Source organism: Rutidosis leptorrhynchoides, chromosome 2, assembly GCF_046630445.1.
Source record: "Rutidosis leptorrhynchoides isolate AG116_Rl617_1_P2 chromosome 2, CSIRO_AGI_Rlap_v1, whole genome shotgun sequence".
Classification (NCBI taxonomy): Eukaryota; Viridiplantae; Streptophyta; class Magnoliopsida; order Asterales; family Asteraceae; genus Rutidosis; species Rutidosis leptorrhynchoides.
Genome location: NC_092334.1, coordinates 501,411,162 through 501,431,832, shown reverse-complemented (window position 1 = coordinate 501,431,832; position 20,671 = coordinate 501,411,162).

Genomic DNA, 20,671 nt, shown 5'->3' with positions numbered 1-20,671 from the left:
TTATTTATTTTTTGTTTCTATGGTTGTTCGAAGTACTTCTGTTGCAACCGTACCCATTTAGTATTTTTTTATGATTGCTGCTGTCTACTTCCCTTTCCTAATCGCAAACAATCCTCACCACCATCTATTTTTACGTCCCTACAACTGCTATCTTGCTGTTGATATTTTTTTCTATTATTACAAGTTTTATGGTGGGCTTCTAACAACTAAAGTTGATGTAGACAAAGATATTAAATTGAATTATAGGTAGTGGGATGTTAAGTTGATTGTGGGACAGGAAATAGAAACGAAATTTTGGGAGTTAGTTTAGTAATCTGGACTTTTACCATGACTTGAGCCGTATTCCTTTTATTTTATGTATTGGGTCGAACGTTTTATTTAATGGGCTGTGACCCAATAGTGATAGTGAAATGAGATGATGATTTTGAGGTAGATGATGATGATGGTTTTGGTATTAAGATTTAACGAGGAGGAGGATGTTTATGAAATATTAATGATACATGGTTATGGTAGAGGATGGTGATGTACGAAGTTAAAGAAGATCATAATGATGATTGCGAGTCATGGTGTTATGTAGATTAATAGATGATGATGATGATGATTACAAATTAGGAGGTGATGATGGTATGAGTTGATAATGATAAAGGATGATGATAATGGTGACATTAAATGATAAAATTTTGAGTTTTATATGATATCATGATAGTTAAGTTGATGATAAAATGATATATTGATGATGATCGAAAGGATGATAGTAATTAGGATGATATGTGAAAAAGATGATGATGTTTAGATAATGATCATGATAGATGATTAAAATAATGCTAGATGATGATGACGAAATGTTGAGATGTTGGTGATTCTATGATAAAATGATTACCGGATGATGATTGTGATATTGGTGTTCGATTATGGAAATGATACATGATATACGAGTATTTTGATGAAAATGATTCGTTAAAAATTTTAGGATGATGATGTTGGCAATAATAATATGGTTATGATATGAAAATGATGATAAACATTAATAATAACGATACGTCAAGATAGGATCGTGATGATCTGATGATAATGATCTGATGAAAAATATCACGATGATTATAAGGGTGTTTACGGGTTAGCAGGACGTCGCGGGTTCAAACCCGGACTTGGGCATTTTTAAGGGCTACTTCTGTGAGGTAGTTATTTATTTATTTATTTACTTGTTATTATTATTATTATTATTATTATTATTATTATTATTATTATTATTATTATTATTATTATTATTATTATTATTATCATTATCATTATCATTATCATTATTATTATTATTATTATTATTATTATTATTATTATTATTATTATTATTATTATTATTATTATTATTATTATTATTATTAACATTATTTATCTAAGAAATATTAGATACATAAAAATATATTTGATACATAATATATTAGTATTACATAAAATTATAGAATAAACGTATTAACACTAATTATATAAATATTTACATATAACAAATTATTGATTTTCAACATAATACTAATCATATATATATATATATATATATATATATATATATATATATATATATATATATATATATATATATATATATATATATAAAACTATCTAAATATTAATTATTTTAAATGAATATACAAACTAAATATATAAGATATATAATTTAAGATATAATCTATAAACTTGTTCGATTACAATTATGTGTGTTAATATATGTATATAAATGATATAGGTTCGTGAATCCGAGGTCAACCCTGCATTGTTCAGTTCCGTCGTGTGAATATTTTTACTACAAAATATCATATTGTGAGTTCATTTGCTCCCTTTTACTCTTTATATTTTTGGGACTGAGAATACATGCGCTGTTTTTACAACTGCTTTATTAAATGCTTTTGAAATATATTTTTGAACTGTGAATGCATGAAATACTTTTATAAATGTTTGTCGAGATAGACACAAGCAAAACATTCCTCAAATGAATTATTATGCAGACAGAAGTTCTGTGAATTATTATTAAATTATGTGGACATGATAATTGCCACCAATTGATGTGAATATTTTTCCCCTGATTATTATTGCTTGGTAACCTAAGAATTAGAATCGGGTATGGCCCTAATTCACGCGAATCCTAAAGGTAGCTACCGGGTTTAACACCCCCACCCAGAATGTTCACTAGACGGAAGAGCTAGTGGGCGTGGTGTTTAGTACTTCGAAGTTTATATATTATACATACGAGATGTTCTGTTTTGGGGATATTATTGATGCGCATTATATGTTAAGGTCGGTTACCATGTTGAGCAATGAAATCGAAATGAATGTTATGTATTGAGAGAATGATTTTTATACACAAGTTATGTGTATTAGTTTTTGTGCACAAGATATGTGCACGATTATTTAAAAATCGCAAGGCAACCTACGGGGGAGAAAAGGATACGAACCTACTCTGCTAAGCATTATGAAAAATGGTTTCGTACACGAGATAGGTGTACTGTATTTGAATCTTGTGGTCTATCAAAATGATGAATTTTATTGTTTACAATAAACTTATGAACTCACCAACCTTTTGATTGACACTTGAAAGCATATTTATTCTCAGGTATGAAAGAAATCTTCCGCTGTGCATTTGCTCACTTTAGAGATATTACTTGGAGTCATTCATGACATATTTCAAAAGACGTTGCATTCGAGTCGTTGAGTTCATCAAGATTATTTTTAAGTCAATTATAGTTGGATATATTATGAAATGGTATGCATGCAGTCAACTTTCGATGTAATGAAAGTTTGTCTTTTAAAAATGAATGCAATGTTTGTAAAATGTATCATATAGAGGTCAAGTACCTCGCGATGTAACCAAATGTAATGTATTCATCCAGATGGATTAGGACGGGTCATGAAAGTTGGTATTAGAGTGGTGGTCTTAGCGAACCAGGTCTTGCATTAGTGTGTCTAACTGATAGTTGTTTAGATGCATTAGTGAGTCTGGACTTCGACCGTGTCTGCATGTCAAAAGTTTTGCTTATCATTTCTAGTCGGAAATCATCTGTTTATCATCTTTAGGAAATTACCTGCTTATCATTCTTAGTCTAAACATGTTTTACTGCATTGACTGCATGAATAGTGTATAGACAAAATTCATATCTCAGCACATCTGTTACTATAGACTTGCCTGACATATTCCGTAAATCCCCCTGTAATCTACGGGGTCTCCTGTACTACATATAGGTATTCTATGTAATTAGAATATCATCTAATATCCAAAAATCATTTCATACAGAAAAACCCTTTACTCAATCGTACGAAATGGAACTCGCCACTAGTTCAAGTTCTTCGAAATCCGACAGCTATTCCGACATGGATGTTCACCTAAGCTCCGGAAGCAGCGTCACCAGAATGAATCAACCAATCAGCCATCCCCAAATTATCTTATGGGTTCGTAGTCAACTTAATTAATGGAAACGAGAAGAAGGCGATCCTTTCCACCAACCGAATTCACCTCTTGGAGATGAACCTGGAGCACTTACCGGTGAACCTGTTCGTAATACCATTTTCTCTCTCATTTCCAGAGTATCTCGTCACGATTACATAATATCTCAGATTCTAAACCTTATTCATCTGCTCGTTATGACCGACAATCATCCCGGAATAATAGAAGAAGTCAACGAACTTCGCGCTCGAGTAATAAATTTGGAGAATATGGTGCAAAACTTACCAGCTTCAACAACACCATAAGCACCAACAGTATCATCAATAAACAGCACCAGTACCATCAACAATCCATGCCCCAACATCTCATTCTGTACCTCGAGTATAATCATAGTTCTACGTATCGTTCTACATCAATTATCTTCGTTCTTCATGGCGATTATGTAATCTCTAATGTTTTGGAGATTATGTATTCTAGTTCTAACGGTAAATCAAATGATATTAATATTATATTAACTCATTAAATCCATGATTATATCCGAAGAAAATATATATGTAAGTATATTTTCATAAAGATTTTAGTTATAAAAAAAAATCTTTCGTACAAACTGTTAATGGTAAAAATATTTTAACGGGTAGGTAATACCCGAGGAATATTTAGATTTCACATTAATAAGTTACACTGTACATTCTTTGAATCTGATTCAACAATCATTTACTTTCCTACTTACATCCACAGATATACGAATCCGTTCACCACAGAATAACCATTTTCATTCAATTTCATATTTGAATTTTGACTTATCAGAATCCAACAAGTGGCATAATAAAGAAAACATTGGACAAAAATAAAATTTGTTAGAAACAAACAAATTAACTATGAGAAATTTTGTTAAGAATCCACGCTAACAAAATCCTAGCTAACTGCTCCTAGCTAACTGTTAATTCCTTATTACATTTATTTATCGCAATTTTATTTATCGTCATTTAATTTCTGTCATTTACTTTACGCACTTTAAATATTGTCGAATAAATCGGGACACATATACAATGTTTTGACATATCATATCGATGCATCTATATATATTATTTGGAATAACCATAGACACTCTATATGCGGTAATGATCGAGTTAGCTATACAGGGTTGAGGTTGATTCTAAAATAATATATATACTTTGAGTTGTGATCGAGTCTGAGACTTGTATACAAAGGGTCACGACATGTATTAATTGATTCGAATATTATATGTTAAACTATATATGAATTATTGAACTATTAACTGTGGACTAATAACATTGGACAGTTAAAATGAATTAAAATATTGATTATAACATATGAAACTAAACATTTTTTCAAGTTTGCCACTTGATTTCATCTTAAACCTCATTTGTATCTTGACGATTTCAATCTGCGTTCAAACTTTTCATGATTCTTGAAAACACCTCAATCAAGAGGATGATTCAACCACACGTTATCTACGAGAAGAAAGATTTATTCATATAGTTATGCACCTGAAAAACTCTCGGAACCTGATTAAACGTTTAATGCGTATCTGTGCTAGCTGCTTTGGCATTGTTATTACCGAAAATAACATTGCAATTCTTTTTCAAATTAGCCAATTTTGTCACAGCTCCAGCAAATCAACTTCAATTTTCATTCGAATAAACCTTATTATAAAGATTACCCCTTCATCATCGTTACCGGAGAACCGTTTATATTCCACCACATTAGCAGTAAACTTACCAGCAACTTTATTACTCATCAGCTTAAGTCTCTTCGAAAAAACATTATATTTGTTCATTAAAACCCTATCATATACTTATCCGCATCTTGTAACGAGAATTGCCATACCAAGTACCGGGAAAATCAGTAATCAGTATTTTGAATCTCGCAGCGTTTCTACATCAACAGTTATATGTATACATATAACATTTATCTCTTGGAATTATGATCTTCCATTCTGAAAATTCTGAAAAGCACCCAATCTGCGAATCAATACTCTGAATTTTGAAAAGTTGAATGAAGCAACAAAAACTGTAAACGACCTTAACAGCCAAAAGTTTGATGATAAAGAATAGTGTGTTGGCAAAACTCAGAAAAAGAGAAGGTTTGGAACTGAAAAATGGTTTGAGCAAACCACGAAGGAAACTACGGACAAATACAGGGACCAAATTCTGTATTCAAAGAAATCAGGTAATTCTGGATCCAATGAAATCTTCAGCGAATATCTTGCTCCTCACTCATGTTAAAATCTTGAGGAAAATTTTTCTTCATCAACCTTCGAGCTTAGAAATTCCAAAATATCATCATAAATATCTTCGATATTTCAGAGGATATTTTTATAAAAATTCTCGTCCGAAATTATATACCTCTTCGTGCTATCTGTAGTACATTATATTGGAAACTTCTGTAAAATCTAAGTATAAATTACGAATGAATTCTGGAGAAGTGTTAAGAATTTGAGCATGAGTTAGTATAATATAATGACACTTGGCCAACGTGATTATATTACAATAAGTCATGCTAGAAGTTCTAATGAAACATGATGATTCACAGATCATAACGTTATCATGTGCCATGTTACACAACTCTTTCGTTCTGCTGAATCTCTGAACGTATCAAGAAATTATATTCTTGATAGTTCAATTCTCAGTGATTCTGGTAATTTAACCAATCAAATTGTGAGATTTCGTTCCTTCCTGATTAGAACGTTATAATCATTTGAAACTCTATATCTACGAGTTCTAGACCATTATTCGCTTGATTTAAAGTCGGAAAGAGAAAACAAGAGCATGGGGCTCCGAAATATGAAAGAAAATATAAATCCCAACAACAACACCAAAATCACAAACCGTGTATATCAACGCGTATAGCAGCATAAATACACGGGAGAATGAAAAACACTATAACCCCAAGGTAATAGTAGAAGTTAACAGATTCCTCCGGTGGTAGATGAAAAAGGAGGAAGACGGAAATGATTGTCAGAAGAAGGACAAGAATCAGTACTGGATTAAGCATTTTTACAATCTTTAGAAGTATGGATTAAGGAAGAAAGCATAAGAATGGTGAGAATAATAAAACGGAAGAGGTAAATTTATAATGGAAACATCCGACAGAGCAATTGAGGCAGATGACCGCATTTAATTAAAGAGATCTTAATTTTCTTAATCACTGACGAATCAAATCTTATATAGATAACAAAGATTTTCTTTGAAATCCCTTGAATTCCGGAAATTCAAACGTGATTACGTCAAAAGTTAAGACGAATCTTTAATTTTCTCATTTCACTCTTTTGTGATAGCTTCATTCGTACTCATTGAACAATCGAATTGTTTTATCCATATTACTCAATGATGATAAAATTTTATTTATCAACTCATAATCGTCATGAAAACATTTTTATTGTTAGCTATGACGACCTCGATCAAATTTCAGGACGAAATTTCTTTAACGGGTAGGTACTGTGACGACTCGGAAATTTTTGATCAAATTTAAACTTAATCTTTATATGATTTCGATACGATAAGAAAAGTATGTAATGTTGAGTGTAGAAAATTTTGGAACGATGTTCATATATTCAATTGACCTTCGACTGCTCTCGACGATTCATGAACAATTAATTATAAATAGATATGTGTGTATGTATATATAAATAATAATTCGAAATATAATTTGAAGCAGTATATGTTGTTGTTATTAAAAATTAATAAAATAAAAAATAGGATATTATAATAATTATTATTTAAAATATCTCTCTCTCTCTCTCTCTCTCTCTCTCTCTCTCTATATATATATATATATATATATATATATATATATATATATATATATATATATATATATATATATATATATATATATATATATATATATATATAAAGTATATTAAATATAAATATTAAATGATTGTAATACTCGTTTGATGTTTCGATTGATATTAATAGGTTAAATTCAAACTTATGTAATTTTAAAATAAACGGTGACCCAAAAATGAGTTCTATAAATTTTAGGCTTACTAAAAATGTATTTAGGATCTAGTTATTAAATTTTAGTACTTTTTATATTTTACCCAAATTAGAGAGGGACAGTTGATGTAATTTTTATTTAATAAAATAATGGTCGAATTTTATATCATAATGACTGAAATAAATAAAGAAAGTTAATTTAAAGATTTGGAATTTTTATGAAAACCTTTATTCGCCACTGATTAAACAACAGAGAGAGAAATTTAGACCGTGAATGACGACGGCTAAACATTTCACATGTTTTAATTAATGAATGATATTAAATTATTACTGTCATTGTTTTGCTTTTCTTCTTCTCAATTATATGCATAGACATACATTGAATGATGGTTTACTATTTTTTTTTCATTTTGAGTGCACGTCCTTTTTCTTTTATTTAAACATGCTTTTGGATTTCTTCTTTTGTCCTAACTGTATTACTCTTATTATTGATATTGAATTGGGACACTAGTGATTTACCACTACCACTTGTCTTCTACTACTCATCATCTTAATATATATATACGCATATAGATAGATGCACAAACAACCACCTACATCATCACCACAAACACATCTTCATCTAAAACAACTTGAACACCCACTTTATTACTACTACCTTTACTACCTGCATGATTTATTCAAGAACCCACTTCGTCTCAAATGCCATCTCGAGTTCATTACTTTAGTTTCAATTACAAACACGACCATCTCTTTCTCTATATATATACATACGTGCATATAGACTATTGACACCCTCATCATGCAAATGACACTAAACTCGAACCAAACGAAGAAACCCAGTCGTGTTTACTCAACCATCGCCACCATAAACCCCACTTAATTCGCCGCTGCTATTATGTTCTATGGCGTTTGAAACTACCACGAGCTGCTCGAAACTACAAGCTTTTCCGTTATTGCTTTCGGTTAACTCAACAACCATCACCACTATTGTCATAACCCGTCCTTAACCATAAGAACGTGTTAGATAACGTATGATTTCATTGCGAGGTATTGACCTCTATATGCGACATTTTTAAAAAGGAAAACTGCATATATTAAACATTACAAACCAAACCATTATTTTTGTTACAAGCTTTAGACAATAAAAAGATGATTATCGTTTAACGATAATCTTCGACTTACAAACTTTACAAATGATAATAACAACACGATTTCTAGCATATTTTACAACACACGTCCTCGGATATGCAGTTTTATTTTTGACACAAATATGAGTACGCATGATCCTGCTTAGATTCAACATAATGCAGCGGAAGCTTTAATTATCACCTGAGAATAAACATGTTTAAAAACGTCAACATAAAGTTGGTGAGATATAGGTTTAGTGCGCAGCAATATATATATATAGACCACAAGATTTCGTATATAAACATTTCAATAAAAATATTCTAAGTGGTTGAGCACTTGGTAACCATACTTAACATTTTCACGTCGCATATTCCCTTTAATATGAAATCTTACTACACCGTACCAAGTGTAGTCACAAAACGAAGTACTGTGCAACCGTTGAATACTGGTCGTCCAGTCCGATTGGGGTTGTCAGGCCCGATAGATCTATCAACAGGATTCGCGTTTACATTACCGCTGTAAATATTAGTTACCAAGCTACAGGGAAGTATGCCAGTGGTACAACTCAACGTAGAATATATTTTTTAGTTACTTGTGTCCATAGCGTAAAACATAAAATACATGTATTCTCATCCCGAAATATTTAGAGTTTAAAAGTGGGACTATATACTCACTCTTGTCTTGATGATATAAATAATTTGACTCGGTCTTCCGGTTGATATCACGAACCTATCCATATATAATATATCAATATGTTTTCATTTTTAAACAAACGTTATAAATATATACTTGTTATACTTTTAATACTTTGAATATTTCCTTAGTCCGAAGTTAGCTGTCCGAGGTTAGCAATTCAATTTTAATGGTTCATTTTTAGATGTTTAATATACCCGCAATGAAATAAATAAAACCCCCAACGAAATCAATAAAACCCCATCGTATATGTATTGGTCGAGATTAATCTTGACCCATGGTACCGGTGTTGTCAAATGACGTGTTGCGTACATAAAGTACCGGTGTTGTCAAATGACGTGTTGCGTACAATCATGGGATCTTATGATTAATCTTCTCGTGTTGTTTACGGGTGATCCTGAACCATATAAAATTGAATTATAAGTACATATATATAAAATATCATGTTATCTTAGAAGTATGTGATTTTATGTAAATTTTTCCAATGAATCCCGAAGTTGAAAATGTCTAGGATAGCCAATTTTGTATTGGTCATAGTTTCTTCGTTACAAGTCCGTTTTCGTTGATTCAAATTGCCATCTTCTTGGATCGAGTTCTTCTTTAAGACTATGAACTGTAAATACCTTGGTTTGTATTCAAAATCATACGGCATAAGTGATAGTTTAGTGAAACATATGAAGTTAAACATTTTGTTACAACAAAATCATTTAATGACCATTTTTCCAAAAATACTTATACTTTGAAAAAACAAGTTTTACCTTGTTAAATTAACATATAAATAAGTTATGTTACATGTCTTGAAGTATTTTAAAAGTTAAGTTAGAAGGATCTATTTAGTTTGCAAACAAGTTTGAAAACATTCAAACTATGTTCTTGTTGTTAAACTTGTATACCACAAAATATGATAGCTATATATATATGAATCGAATAAGGTTATGAACATAGATTCTACCTCAAGTTCCTTGGATGAAGTTGCTGTAAAAGAGAAGTAAGAAGCTAGAATCAAAAGGGTGATAGAAGTGGATGAAAGATTGGAAGTAAGTTGGTGTTCTTGGAGGGTTTTCTTGAAGTGTTTTTGTATGGTTTTCTTATGGTGTTTTAGTATGGTTTTTAAAGCTAGATCTTCTTGGAACTTTGCTGAATTGTTGAAGGTGTTTAAGGGTTATAAGTGTGTGTGTTTTAGCTAGGAGATTGAAGTAGTAAATGAATCAAAAATGATGATACATATATACTAAAAAAAAACGTGAATGATGATGATGATGGACAAGTTCACATGTTGTATTTTTGTGTAATAATTCATGCATGCATCCAAATTCCAATTACCTTGCTCTAAGGGCAGTAACAAGGGTGGGTTAGGTGGTGATTTGATGTGTATTTACTATTAGTAAATACGTATAGAAGCTTGGTATGATACGAGTACAAATACTCTAGGTATACGTATAGAAATTTTGTGAAAAATGGAATGAGGATTCAAATATAACTATCTTTTGTGAATACACTTATATGGTTTTATGTATTTAAGTTCTTTAAAAGTAATTAAATACATTACTTATACAATATATGTATAACATTATAAATCTTAAGTATATATGTCAAATTAACGTTACGTATTGTTATCGTTTTGAAAACTTAAGTTAGTAGTTTCAAAATACACATATAACTTGTTGTTATTAATATAAAATGAGATATTAAAACATTCATTAATCATGTTAAATATGTATATATACATATATATACACAACGTATAATTATCATATATTGTATAGTTCGTGATATCATCGGTCAAACTAGACGGTCAAACGTTGTGTAAAACTATTTTCGGAAATATAAGTCTCGACAATTTGGATTGCTTATCATGTTGGCAAGGTTTAATTTATGTAAATATTAATCTTATAAGTATAGTATGATCGAAAAAGTGCGGGTCGTTACATTACCTCCCCGTTAAATAAATTTCGTCCCGAAATTTTAAAATTGTACCTATTTTGCGTCATCGAGAAACAAGTGTGGATACTTTTGCTTCATCTGATCCTCTCGTTCCCAAGTAAACTCGGGACCTCTTCTAGCATTCCAACGAACCTTAACAATCGGTATATTACTCTGTTTGAGCTGTTTAACTTCACGGTCCATGATTTCGATTGGTTCTTCGACGAATTGTAGTTTCTCGTCGACATGAATTTCTTCAAGAGGAATGGTAAGGTCTTCCTTTGCAAGACACTTCTTAAGGTTTGAGACGTGAAAGGTATTATGTACTCCGGCGAGTTGTTGTGGTAACTCGAGTCGATAAGCTACCGGTCCAATGCGTTCGATGATCTTAAACGGGCCTACGTATCTTGGGTTCAGTTTACCCCTTTTGCCGAAACGTGTTACACCTTTCCAAGGTGACACCTTTAGCATAACCATGTCCCCGACCTGAAACTCTAATGGTTTCCTTCGAACATCGGCGTAGCTCTTTTGGCGACTACGGGCTGTTTTCAATCTCTCCTTGATTTGCACTATCTTCTCAGTCGTTTCATGTATGATCTCGGGACCAGTTAAATGTCGATCTCCTACTTCATTCCAACAGATAGGAGATCTACACTTCCTTCCGTACAATGCTTCGAATGGCGCAGCTCCAATGCTCGCATGATAACTATTATTATACGAGAATTCTGCTAACGGTAGATATTTATCCCATCCGTTTCCAAAATCGATCACACATGCCCTGAGCATGTCTTCGAGAGTCTGAATCGTTCTTTCACTCTGTCCATCGGTTTGTGGATGATATGCGGTACTCATATCCAACCGAGTTCCTAGTGCCTCCTGTAGTGATTGCCAGAATTTTGAGGTAAATCTACTATCACGATCGGATATAATGGAAATAGGTATTCCATGCCTTGAAACAACTTCCTTTATATACAATCGTAATAGTTTCTCCATTCTATCCGTTTCCTTTATAGGCAAGAAATGTGCAGACTTGGTGAGACGATCAACAATCACCCAAATGGTGTCGTATCCCCAGGCAGTCTTTGGTAACTTCGTGATGAAATCCATGGTAATACCGTCCCATTTCCATTTTGGAATTTCTGGTTGTTGAAGTAACCCTGAAGGCTTCTGGTGTTCTGCTTTAACCTTGGAACAAGTTAAACATTCCCCAACGTATGTTGCAATGTCTGTTTTTAAATTAGGCCACCAATAATGCGTCTTAAGATCTTGGTACATCTTTCCAACTCCAGGATGTATCGAATATCTTGTCTTATGTGCCTCGTTCAATATCAACTTCCTTAATCCACCCAACTTCGGTACCCAAATACGATTTGCAAAATATCGAATTCCATCTTCCCGCATAACGAGTTGCTTCTCATACTTCTTCATTATTTCATTTCCTATATTTTCTTTAGTAAGTGCTTCTCGTTGAACTTCTTTGATTTGTGAGTTGAGATTCATGCGAATTTTTATGTTCATCGCTCGTACTCGAATTGGTTCTCGTTCCTTTCTGCTTAGAGCGTCGGCCACCACGTTCGCTTTCCCGGGATGATAACGAATTTCACAATCATAGTCATTTATTAACTCAACCCACCTACGTTGCCTCATATTCAGCTGTTTTTGATCGAAAATATGTTGAAGGCTTTTATGATCAGTAAACACAGTGAATTTAACCCCATACAAGTAATGTCTCCACATCTTCAATGCAAACACGACTGCTCCCAGTTCTAGATCATGCGTCGTATAATTCCGCTCGTGAATCTTCAATTGTCGGGATGCAAATGCAATTACTTTCTTTCGTTGCATAAGAACACAACCAAAACCTTGTCGCGAAGCGTCACAATATATTTCAAAATCATCGTTCCCTTCAGGTAACGATAAAATAGGCGCCGTAGTTAACTTCTTCTTCAATAATTGAAATGCGTTCTCCTGCTCCGAGGTCCATTCGTATTTCTTCCCTTTTTGTGTTAATGCTGTCAACGGCTTAGCTATTCGAGAAAAATCTTGAATAAACCTTCTATAATAACCGGCTAAACCCAAAAATTGGCGTATCTGCATTGGTGTCTTAGGAGTCTCCCATTTTTCAATGGCTTCAATTTTTGCTGGATCAACCTGAATTCCTTTGCTACTAACAACGTGGCCAAGAAATTGTACTTCTTTCAACCAGAAAGCACACTTAGAAAATTTAGCATAAAGTTGTTCTTTTCTCAACAACTCCAGTATCAACCTTAAATGCTCTTCATGCTCTTGCTCACTCTCGGAATAGATAAGAATATCATCAATGAAAACGATAACAAACTTATCTAAATACGGACTACAAACTCGATTCATGAGGTCCATGAATACAGCTGGCGCATTCGTCAATCCAAACGGCATAACCAAAAATTCGTAATGACCATAACGTGTCCGAAAAGCAGTTTTCGGAATATCCTCTTCTTTGACGCGTAGTTGATGATAGCCCGATCTTAAGTCGATTTTTGAATAAACACATGATCCTTGCAATTGATCAAATAAGTCATCAATTCTCGGTAGTGGATACCGATTCTTGATAGTTAACTTATTTAATTCACGATAGTCTATACACATCCTAAAAGATCCATCTTTCTTCTTAACAAACAAAATTGGAGCTCCCCACGGTGAAGTACTCGGTCGTATGAATCCACGGTCCAGTAATTCTTTTAACTGACTTTGAAGTTCTTTTAACTCGGACGGTGCAAGTCTATATGGAGCACGAGCCACTGGTGCAGCTCCTGGTACTAAATCTATTTGAAATTCTACCGATCTAAATGGAGGTAATCCCGACAATTCTTCCGGAAAAACTTCAGGAAAATCTCTTGCCACAGGCACGTCGTTGATGCACTTTTCTTTCTTTTCGACTTTATTAACATGTGCTAAAATAGCGTAACATCCCTTTTCTAAACACTTCTTGGCTTTCAAACAGCTAATGAGTTTTAGCTTTGAATCACCCTTCTCTCCGTAAATCATCACCGGCATTTTATCCTTACCAGGAATACGAATTGCCTTCTTGGCACAAACAACTTCCGCTCCTATTTTGGACATCCAGTCCATGCCAACTATTACATCAAAACCTCCTAATTCTACGGGTATTAAGTCGATTTTAAACGTTTCTCCGGCTAGATTTATTTCACAATCACGACAAATTTTATCGGCTTTAATTAGCTTACCATTAGCTAACTCAATCAAGTACTTAGCATCTAGAGGTAATGATGAACAATTCAATTTAGTGTAAAAATTTATACACACGTAACTTCTATCGGCGCCAGTATCAAATAAAATAGATGCTGATAAGTTATTAATGGTAAACATACCCGTAACAAGTTCCGGGTCTTCTCGTGCCTCTCTAGCATTAATAACAAACGCTCTTCCACGTGCAGGTCCGCCATTCTGATTCGGGCACTGGCTCTTATAATGACCTTGTTTTCCACACCCAAAACAAGTAATGTTAGCCAAAGCAGTTCTATTTGCGTTGGTGGCAGGAGTCTTGTTACCATTTGCATTTGTAACGAGAGCCTTACAATCTTCAGCAAGATGTCCCTGTCTATTGCATTTAGTGCACAACACACTACAGTAACCAAAATGATGTTTGTGACAACGGTTGCATAAAGGACTTTGTCCTTTGTAACCAAAGCCTGAACCGCTACCCGCACCTTTCATGGTTTCTTGTTTCTTATAAGGTTGTTGTTGGTTACCTTGATCATAACCTCCATTCCACTTTTTCTTGTTCCCCAATACCTTCACCTCAGTATTGAATGCTTTCTTGTCCAAAATGACCTGATCCATTAGCTCGTTTGCCATGGTTATAGCTTCATGAATTGTCTTAGGTTTCGATGCTGTAACGTTTGCCTTGACCTTTTTGGGCAAACCACCTTTGTACATTTCAATCTTCCGTGCTTCGGTTGGAACCAATTCAGGACATAGTAAAACCAATTCCATGAATCGCTGATTGTAGTTGGTGATTTCAGTACCAACCACCTTCAAACTTCGTAACTCATCTTCTAACTTAATAACCTCATTCCTTGGACAATACTCGGTGATTATCATTGCTTTGAATTCTTTCCATGGAGTATCATAAGCTACATCTCCTCCTACCGCCTTCACATAATTCTTCCACCATGTGAGTGCACTATCTTGTAAAGTGCACGATGCAAACTTGGTCATGTCTTTTTCATCACAACCACTGATTTTAAACACCGTCTCCATCTTTTCTATCCATCGGGTTAAACCGATCGGTCCTTCCGTTCCACTGAATGATGATGGCTTGCAAGCTTGGAACGTCTTGTAGGAGCATCCTACACGAGGATTTGGATTAACTGCAGCAGCTCTTGCAGCCTCAACCCATAACATTCTGTCGTTCACTCGCTGGTTGATGAAGTCCTCGACTTCTTGTTCCGTCATTCGATTCAATCGCGCCATTTCCTAATGAAAGAAAATAATTATTCACATGGATTATTATAGATGTAGTGTGTATTTATAGTACATTATAGCTTATTAATAATATGAACTAGGTATTATTATAAAAGCCTTTTCTTCTTATTAGCGTTTTATAATTATATCTTGGGTAGTACCTACCCGTTAATGTTCATACTTAATAGCTTAGTACAGAATCAATTACTACAATCTAAATAATACTTAACCATGGAAAATTATTGCATTTCATACTTCAATATTTTACATATGCTTATCTTACATCGAACATTAAGCAAACCACACTATTAATATTATACAAAACATTATTCGGTTCCATGGTTTGACACAGCAGCGCATCGTTTGATCTAATTTCTAGGACATTTAGACACAAAGATTTGCTTAACGCTTATCCTAACTGTCTGCCTATATTTTGGCTGTGGGACTGAAGAACTGGATGCCGGGACAGAACGAATAGGAATAGCGGGGATAGGAGTGGTAGTGTTGAGTGGAATTGATGCCACATCATTCTCATTAAACTCGGGATTTGGATTTTCTAATTCATTAGCCTTTCGTTTCTTTCCTAGTTCGAACTCGTCTTTTGTAATTTCCTGTATTTCTTCCTCGGGTTCACTTTCCTCCTCGGGTTCACTTTCCTCCTCGGGTTCACTTTCCGATATTTCTATAGTTGGTTCATCCGGAAATTGTGAGTCTTCCCCAAGGATATCATTTTCGTCATCGGACAGGTTAATGACTGGAACGCCATCTGAAGATTCTGATTCGGAGTCGTTGATTGTGATAATAATTTTTGAGCTCGACATCTATCACACAACAACTAACCCATTAGTACTTATATAATATTTACATATAAATTTTAACCAACAGTGATAAGCAATGGTTTTTTTTTTTTTTTTTTTTTAAATCAGACCCGGTCAAAGTCCAGACTTACTAATGTATCCTAACGGCTTCTCGGTTAGACACACTAATGCAGACCTGGTTCGCTAAGACCAACGCTCTGATACCACATGTCATAACCCGTCCTTAACCATAAGAACGTGTTAGATAACGTATGATTTCATTGCGAGGTATTGACCTCTATATGCGACATTTTTAAAAAGGAAAACTGCATATATTAAACATTACAAACCAAACCATTATTTTTGTTACAAGCTTTAGACAATAAAAAGATGATTATCGTTTAACGATAATCTTCGACTTACAAACTTTACAAATGATAATAACAACACGATTTCTAGCATATTTTACAACACACGTCCTCGGATATGCAGTTTTATTTTTGACACAAATATGAGTACGCATGATCCTGCTTAGATTCAACATAATGCAGCGGAAGCTTTAATTATCACCTGAGAATAAACATGTTTAAAAACGTCAACATAAAGTTGGTGAGATATAGGTTTAGTGCGCAGCAATATATATATATAGACCACAAGATTTCGTATATAAACATTTCAATAAAAATATTCTAAGTGGTTGAGCACTTGGTAACCATACTTAACATTTTCACGTCGCATATTCCCTTTAATATGAAATCTTACTACACCGTACCAAGTGTAGTCACAAAACGAAGTACTGTGCAACCGTTGAATACTGGTCGTCCAGTCCGATTGGGGTTGTCAGGCCCGATAGATCTATCAACAGGATTCGCGTTTACATTACCGCTGTAAATATTAGTTACCAAGCTACAGGGAAGTATGCCAGTGGTACAACTCAACGTAGAATATATTTTTTAGTTACTTGTGTCCATAGCGTAAAACATAAAATACATGTATTCTCATCCCGAAATATTTAGAGTTTAAAAGTGGGACTATATACTCACTCTTGTCTTGATGATATAAATAATTTGACTCGGTCTTCCGGTTGATATCACGAACCTATCCATATATAATATATCAATATGTTTTCATTTTTAAACAAACGTTATAAATATATACTTGTTATACTTTTAATACTTTGAATATTTCCTTAGTCCGAAGTTAGCTGTCCGAGGTTAGCAATTCAATTTTAATGGTTCATTTTTAGATGTTTAATATACCCGCAATGAAATAAATAAAACCCCCAACGAAATCAATAAAACCCCATCGTATATGTATTGGTCGAGATTAATCTTGACCCATGGTACCGGTGTTGTCAAATGACGTGTTGCGTACATAAAGTACCGGTGTTGTCAAATGACGTGTTGCGTACAATCATGGGATCTTATGATTAATCTTCTCGTGTTGTTTACGGGTGATCCTGAACCATATAAAATTGAATTATAAGTACATATATATAAAATATCATGTTATCTTAGAAGTATGTGATTTTATGTAAATTTTTCCAATGAATCCCGAAGTTGAAAATGTCTAGGATAGCCAATTTTGTATTGGTCATAGTTTCTTCGTTACAAGTCCGTTTTCGTTGATTCAAATTGCCATCTTCTTGGATCGAGTTCTTCTTTAAGACTATGAACTGTAAATACCTTGGTTTGTATTCAAAATCATACGGCATAAGTGATAGTTTAGTGAAACATATGAAGTTAAACATTTTGTTACAACAAAATCATTTAATGACCATTTTTCCAAAAATACTTATACTTTGAAAAAACAAGTTTTACCTTGTTAAATTAACATATAAATAAGTTATGTTACATGTCTTGAAGTATTTTAAAAGTTAAGTTAGAAGGATCTATTTAGTTTGCAAACAAGTTTGAAAACATTCAAACTATGTTCTTGTTGTTAAACTTGTATACCACAAAATATGATAGCTATATATATATGAATCGAATAAGGTTATGAACATAGATTCTACCTCAAGTTCCTTGGATGAAGTTGCTGTAAAAGAGAAGTAAGAAGCTAGAATCAAAAGGGTGATAGAAGTGGATGAAAGATTGGAAGTAAGTTGGTGTTCTTGGAGGGTTTTCTTGAAGTGTTTTTGTATGGTTTTCTTATGGTGTTTTAGTATGGTTTTTAAAGCTAGATCTTCTTGGAACTTTGCTGAATTGTTGAAGGTGTTTAAGGGTTATAAGTGTGTGTGTTTTAGCTAGGAGATTGAAGTAGTAAATGAATCAAAAATGATGATACATATATACTAAAAAAAAACGTGAATGATGATGATGATGGACAAGTTCACATGTTGTATTTTTGTGTAATAATTCATGCATGCATCCAAATTCCAATTACCTTGCTCTAAGGGCAGTAACAAGGGTGGGTTAGGTGGTGATTTGATGTGTATTTACTATTAGTAAATACGTATAGAAGCTTGGTATGATACGAGTACAAATACTCTAGGTATACGTATAGAAATTTTGTGAAAAATGGAATGAGGATTCAAATATAACTATCTTTTGTGAATACACTTATATGGTTTTATGTATTTAAGTTCTTTAAAAGTAATTAAATACATTACTTATACAATATATGTATAACATTATAAATCTTAAGTATATATGTCAAATTAACGTTACGTATTGTTATCGTTTTGAAAACTTAAGTTAGTAGTTTCAAAATACACATATAACTTGTTGTTATTAATATAAAATGAGATATTAAAACATTCATTAATCATGTTAAATATGTATATATACATATATATACACAACGTATAATTATCATATATTGTATAGTTCGTGATATCATCGGTCAAACTAGACGGTCAAACGTTGTGTAAAACTCTTTTCGGAAATATAAGTCTCGACAATTTGGATTGCTTATCATGTTGGCAAGGTTTAATTTATGTAAATATTAATCTTATAAGTATAGTATGATCGAAAAAGTGCGGGTCGTTACAACTATCGTCTTCTTCAAACAATCACCACCATCCTCGCCACCTGTCTCTTCTCTCTCCCTCTCTTCTTCAAACTGTGACTCACCACCAAAGCAACCATCACTTACGCTGCTACTCCGGTACTTCTGCTTGAAAAAAAATAAACCAAACACCCACGTAAAAACTGTTGTTACTCGCTGCCTTGTTCGAACAAACCACGTTGCTACTATTATCTGTTTCAGTTCACAAAACCACCACCATCAAACGCCACAACACCTACCAATATCATCTTTATTTCTTTTTCATTTCTATGGTTGTTTGAAGTACTTCTGTTGCAACTGTACCCATTTAGTATTTTTTTTTTACAATTGCTGCTGTCTACTACCCTTTCCTGATTGAAAACAACCCTCACCACCATCTATTTTTACGTCCCTACAACTGCTATCTCGCTGTTGATATTTTTTTTTCTTTCTATTATTACAAGTTTTATGGTGGGCTTCTAACAACTAAAGTTGATGTAGACAAAGATATTAAATTGAATTATAGGTAGTGGGATGTTAAGTTGATTGTGGGACAGGAAATAGAAACGAAATTTTGGGAGTTAGTTTAGTAATTTGGACTTTTACCATGACTTGAGCCGTATTCCATTTATTTTATGTATTGGGTCGAACGTTTTATTTAATGGGCTGTGACCCAATAGTGATAGTGAAATGAGATGATGATTTTGAGGTAGATGATGATGATGGCTTCGGTATTAAGATTTAACGAGGAGGAGGATGTTTATGAAATATTAATGATACATGGTTATGGTAGAGGATGGTGATGTACGAAGTTAAAGAAGATCATAATGATGATTGCGAGTCATGGTGTTATGTAAATTAATAGATGATGATGATGATTACAAATTAGGAGGTAATGATGGTATGAGTTGATAATGATAAAGGATGATGATAATGGTGACATGAAATGATAAAATTATGAGTTTTATATGATATCATGATAGTTTAAGTTGATGATAAAATGATATATTGATGATGATCAGAAGGATGATAGTAATTAGGATGATATGTGAAAAAGATGATGATGTTTAGATAATGATCATGATAGATGATTAAAATAATGCTAGATGATGATGATGAAATGTTGAGACGTTGGTGATTCTATGATAAAATGATTACCGGATTTTGATTGTGATATTAGTGTTCGATTATGGAAATGATACATGATATACGAGTATTTTGATGAAAATGATTCGTTAAAAATTTTAGGATGATGATGTTGGAAATAATAATATGGT